This window comes from Nicotiana sylvestris, chromosome 10, assembly GCF_000393655.2.
Source record: "Nicotiana sylvestris chromosome 10, ASM39365v2, whole genome shotgun sequence".
Taxonomy (NCBI): domain Eukaryota; kingdom Viridiplantae; phylum Streptophyta; class Magnoliopsida; order Solanales; family Solanaceae; genus Nicotiana; species Nicotiana sylvestris.
In genome coordinates, this window is record NC_091066.1 from 160,785,174 (window position 1) to 160,791,078 (window position 5,905).

Consider the following 5,905-nt stretch of genomic DNA (forward strand, 5'->3'; position numbering starts at 1 on the left):
CTACGGGGCTTTTGTAGCAAAATGAGGGGAGCAGGGGGAAAAGATGAGCTACTGATAGCTTACTTTGGCCAGAGTTTGAGCGGGTCGGCATTAGAGTGGTATACAAGACAAGATCCGAGCAGGTGGTACACCTGGGATGACTTGGCACAGGCTTTCGCAGGACACTTCCAATACAACCTTGAGATAGTCCCAGACCGTCTCACATTGCTAAAGCTTGAGAAGAAACCCGGAGAGAGCTTCCGGGAATTTGGGTTCCGATGGAGAGAACAGGCAGCCAGAGTTGATCCTCCAATGAGAGAAGGAGAAATGGTAGATTATTTTCTACAAAATCTAGAGCCGACTTACTTCGGTCACTTGGTGACGTCACTTGGCAAATCCTTCAATGAAGTGGTGAAAATGGGAAGTATGATAGAAGAGGGACTTAAGTCCAATAAGATCCTGAGTTACTCGGCAATTAAGGCAACAACTCAGGCCATTCAGAGCGGCACGGGAGGTGCGCTCGGAAAGAAAAGGAGAGAGGAGGTCACGACAATGGAGGCAGGCAATTGTTCCAAATCTAAAGGCCCTTCCCCTCATTACCAATCCAAACCCCATCATCTAAACTACCCACACAATCCATACAACCCTTCACAACCCTACTACCCACCACAAGAACAACATTTTTCCATACATCACGCCCAAACTTACACCCAGCTTCCGGCTCATCCGCAATGGCATGTACCGGCTCCCCAACATACATATCTACCTCCACAAAACACATATCCACCACCAAGGGCCTACAGGAATCCTTCAGGGCCAAACTTCCGCGAAAATCAGGCTTTCAGGAACGAAAGGATGCAGAAGCCAAGAACATTCACTCCATTGGGAGAGACCTATACTACTCTGTTTCACAAGTTGAAGCAGATAGGCCTACTAATTCCTGTTGAAACCAAATTGTCAAATCCCCTTCCCAGAAATCTGGACCATTCAGTGAGCTGCGAATATTGTTCGGGTGCTCCCAGGCATGATACTGAGAAATGTTAGAAGTTGAAGACCGCCATACAAGATCTTATTGACACAAATAGGATCGAGGTTCAGGCACCAGGGGCACCTAACATCAATGAAAACCCGTTACCGGTGCACCATGAAGCCCATATGATCGAACTAGTGCACGAAAGAGGGAAACCAAAAACACTCTCACAAACGGTAATGATGATTCGTGCCAGTACTAATGAAGAGTCGACCAGTGGAAAGGCAGTGGTACAGTTAGGAAAGGTATATGACAAGCCCTTTATGATAGCAGGGAAAGGATTGTCTATTACTGCGAAGAGGCCAGAGTCAGTCAGAGCAGTGTTGCAGGGAGTAGCAAACAAACCAAGGTTGGTAGTAAAAGGGGTCCATGTGGGACCAGCTGTTATCAAGCCGGTCATACAGTTGCCGATAACAAGTGAAAAGGCTGTGCCGTGGAGCTACAGTCAAGTGACGGTGACGCATAAGGGCAAAGAGGTTGTGAAAGACGTATGCGAGGCACAAGGGTTAACTCGATCGGGAAGGTGTTTTGCCCCCGCAGAGTTGAGAAGGGTCAATCCAGAAACAATAAAGAAACCTGTAATAGAGGAAGAAGCAGAGGAATTTTTGAAGAAGATGAAGGCACAAGATTATTCAATTATAGAGCAATTGAAGAAGACCCCAGCCCAGATTTCGTTGCTATCCTTGTTAATCCATTCAAACGATCACTGTCAGGCCTTAATGAAGATTCTGAACGAGGCCTATGTCCCGGACAAACTCTCAGTGAACCACTTGGAGAAAGTAGCGCACAAGATCTTTGAAGTAAACCGAGTGACATTCTCTGACGAAGAGTTACCGGTAGAGGGTACTGAACACAACAGAGCACTCTATCTGACGGTAAAATGCGAAAAATTGGTGGTCACTCGAGCATTAATTGATAACGAGTCAAGTGCCAATATTTGTCCTTTGGCCACTCTCAACAAGCTAAAGGTTGCTGATGACAGGATCCACCAGAACAGTGTCTGCGTCCGAGGGTTTTATGGGGGCGGCATTCACACAGTAGGTGATATCGTACTGGAACTAACCATTGGCCCAGTCGAGTTCACCATGGAATTTCAAGTAATAGATATGGCAGTGTCATACAATCTTTTGTTGGGGCGACCATGGATACATGCAGCTAAGGCAGTACCTTCTACACTATATCAAGTAGTCAAATTTGAATGGGATAGACAAGAAATTGTGATACACGGGGATGATGGCACACATGCCATCAATGATGCTATTGTGCCCTTCATAGAAACCGGCGATGATAAGGGCCCGTTGGTTTATCAAGTTTTTGATGCAATCTCGGTAGACAAAATTCCTGAGGGCGAGGGCCTTCCACTTCCCAGAATCACAGCTGCAGCATTCATGATAGCAGCAGAAATGTTGAATAATGGGTTTGTACCAGGGAAAGGTCTGGGGGTTGATTTGCAGGGAATGATCCAGCCAGTTTCTTTGCCCAAGAACCTGGAAACTTTCGGGTTAGGATTCAAGCCTACCGCAGCGGATGTGAAGCGAGCCCGAAAATTGAAGAAAAGAGTTTGGGTCCTTCCTAAACCAGTCCCACGCCTGTCCAAATCATTTGTCAAAGCAGGATGCAGAAAGTTGCCAGTACCGGAAGTTCTTGGACCTCTGATGGGGCCAAACGGAGATTTGAATGAAAGCTTTGGAAGATTGTTTGCCGACGTCAACATGATAGAAGTTGGAGAGGGTTCCAGTAACGCAGACATACAGTTTGTGGGTCCTAAGGTCAAGGTCAACAATTGGATGGCTACTCTTCTGCCTACTTGGAAGGAGTCTTGGTAGTTGATTCTGATTTTCCTTTTCTGTTTTCTGGATTGTTCCAGGGTTGTAAACCAGAATTCTTTTTTATTATATCGAATACAGTGTGAAACCTTATTATCCCATAAATAAAGCGAAGTTTCTTCTTTATTTCTTATCTTATTTTCTATTATTTTAATTTTGTTTATTTCGTTTCTTTTTCTGAACAGTTCTTTTCATATTGGTTCTAATGACATGGCATGTACAAAAGATCTTCAACCTAGTCTAAAAGATCAATCTGATTCCGAGCTAACCATACAAGAGGTCGATTTTGATAATGAATCGGAATACGATGAGGATGAAGCATTTGAGGAGATAAACCGGGAGTTGAGCAGTTTGAAGAAAAATACAAACCCAACTTAAATGACACAGAAGCCATCAATTTAGGGGATGCCAGCGATATCAGAGAAACTAAAATAAGCATCCACATTGCACCAAATATCAGGGAGGAATTGATCAAAACACTTATTGAGTTCAAAGATGTTTTTGCATGGTCATATGATGACATGCCGAGGTTAAGCACAGATTTAGTGGTTCATAAATTGCCCACTGACCCGGCATGCCCTCCCGTCAAGCAAAAATTGAGGAAGCTCAAAACGGATATGAGTGTGAAGATTAAAGAAAAAGTAACCAAGCAACTACAAGCAAAGGTTATTCGTGTCACTCGATATCCTGATTGGTTGGCTAATGTGGTGCCGGTACCAAAGAAAGATAGAAAGATCAGGGTGTGTGTCGATTACCGCAATCTGAATAGGGCAAGCCCTAAAGACAACTTTCCTTTACCCAACATCCATATCTTGATCGACAATTGTGCCGGACGTGAGATCGGATCTTTTATCGATTGTTATGCTGGGTATCATCAGATTCTGATAGATGAGGAAGATGCGGAAAAGACAGCCTTCATTACGTCGTGGGGATATTATTGCTACTGGGTAATGCCATTTGGTTTGAAGAATGCTGGGGCAACGTACAATGACCACTGTGTTTCATGACATGATCCACAAAGAAATTGAAGTGTACATAGACGATGTGATCATAAAGTCCAAGCATCAGGAAGACCACATAGCAGACCTAAGGAAGTTCTTTCAAAGACTGCGAAGGTATGATATTAAGCTCAACCCGGCCAAATGTGCATTTGGTGTTCCATCTGGGAAGCTTTTGGGATTCATCGTCAGTCGGCGAGGTATTGAACTGGATCCATCAAAGATCAAATCTATCCAAGAGTTGCCACCGCCGAAGAACAAGACAGAAGTAATGAGTCTGTTGGGAAGGTTGAATTACATCAGCAGATTTATTGCTCAACTCACAGCAACCTGTGAACCCATTTTTTGGCTGTTGAAGAAGGATGCTGCAATAGGATGGACGACGGAATGCCAGGAGGCATTCAACCAGATCAAAGAATATTTATCAAATCCACCTGTATTGGTTCCCCCTAAGCCGGGAAGACCATTAATTCTTTATCTAACGGTCTTAGAGAATTCTTTTGGTTGCGTGTTTGGGAAACACGACATTACAGGAAGAAAAGAGCAAGCCATCTATTATCTCAGCAAGAAGTTTACAGTATATGAGGTTAAGTACACTCAACTCGAGAAGATATGTTGCGCCCAAACCTGGGTGGCCCAGAAGTTGAAACAATATTTATCCTCATATACTACTTATCTCATTTCCCGGTTGGATCCGTTAAAGTATATTTTCCAGAAGCCTATGCCCACAGGAAGGTTAGAAAAATGGCAAATATTACTCACGGAGTTTGACATCGTCTATGTGACGAGGACAGCCATGAAGGCCCAAGCGTTGGCAGATCACTTGGCTGAGAATCCTGTTGATGAAGAATACGAGCCGTTGAGGACGTATTTTCCTGACGAGGAAGTAACAAATATAGATGAGTTAGACTTACCTGAGGAACCAGGTTGGAAGCTTTTCTTTGATGGAGCCGCAAATGCGAAGGGAGTTGGAATAGGAGCAGTGCTTATTTCTGAAACAGGACATCATTATCCTGTTACAGCTCAACTGCGTTTCTATTGTACCAACAACATGGCTGAGTATGAGGCATGCATTTTGGTTTTGCGATTAGCGGCAGACATGGATGTCCAGGACATCTTGGTCTTGGGGGACTCGGACCTCCTGGTGCATCAAATTTAGGGTGAATGGGAAATACGGGATTTAAAGCTCATACCATATCAACAATGTTTGCACGATCTGAGCAAGCGATTTCGATCAGTAGAGTTCAAACACATCCCGAGAGTTCACAATGAGGTTGCCGATGCATTGGCCACTTTAGCATCAATGTTGCACCACCCAGACAAAATTTATGTTGACCCATTGCACATCCAGGTTCACGATCAGCATGCCTATTGCAACATGATAGAGGAAGAAGTGGATGGCGAGCCATGGTTTTATGACGTCAAAGAGTACCTCAGGATGGGGATATACCCGGAGCAGGCCACCGGAGATCAAAAAAGAGCCATTCGGCGATTATCAAATGGTTTCTTCCTCAGTGGAGGAGTGTTGTACAAAAGAACCCCAGATTTGGGATTGCTGAGATGTATTGATGCAGGTCAAGCCACGATAGTGATGACAGAGGTACATGCTGGAGTCTGTGGGCCCCATATGAGCGGATATGTGTTGGCAAAGAAGATTCTGCGAGCGGGATATTATTGGCTCACTATGGAGCATGATTGTATCAGTTTCGTACGAAAATGCCATCAGTGTCAGATACACGGAGATCTGATTCATTCTCCACCAACGGAATTGCACACAATGTCAGCACCATGGCCATTTGTGGCATGGGGCATGGATGTCATTGGGCCTATTGAGCCGGCAGCTTCGAACGGTCACAGGTTCATTCTGGTGGCCATCGACTATTTTACTAAGTTAGTTGAAGCCAAAACTTTCAAGTCAGTAACCAAGAAGGCAGTAGTGGATTTTGTCCATTCCCATATCATCTGTAGATTTGGGATCCCGAAAGTGATAATCACGGACAATGGTGCTAATCTTAACAGCAATTTGATGACAGAAGTATGTGAACAGTTTAAGATTACACACCGTAATTCCA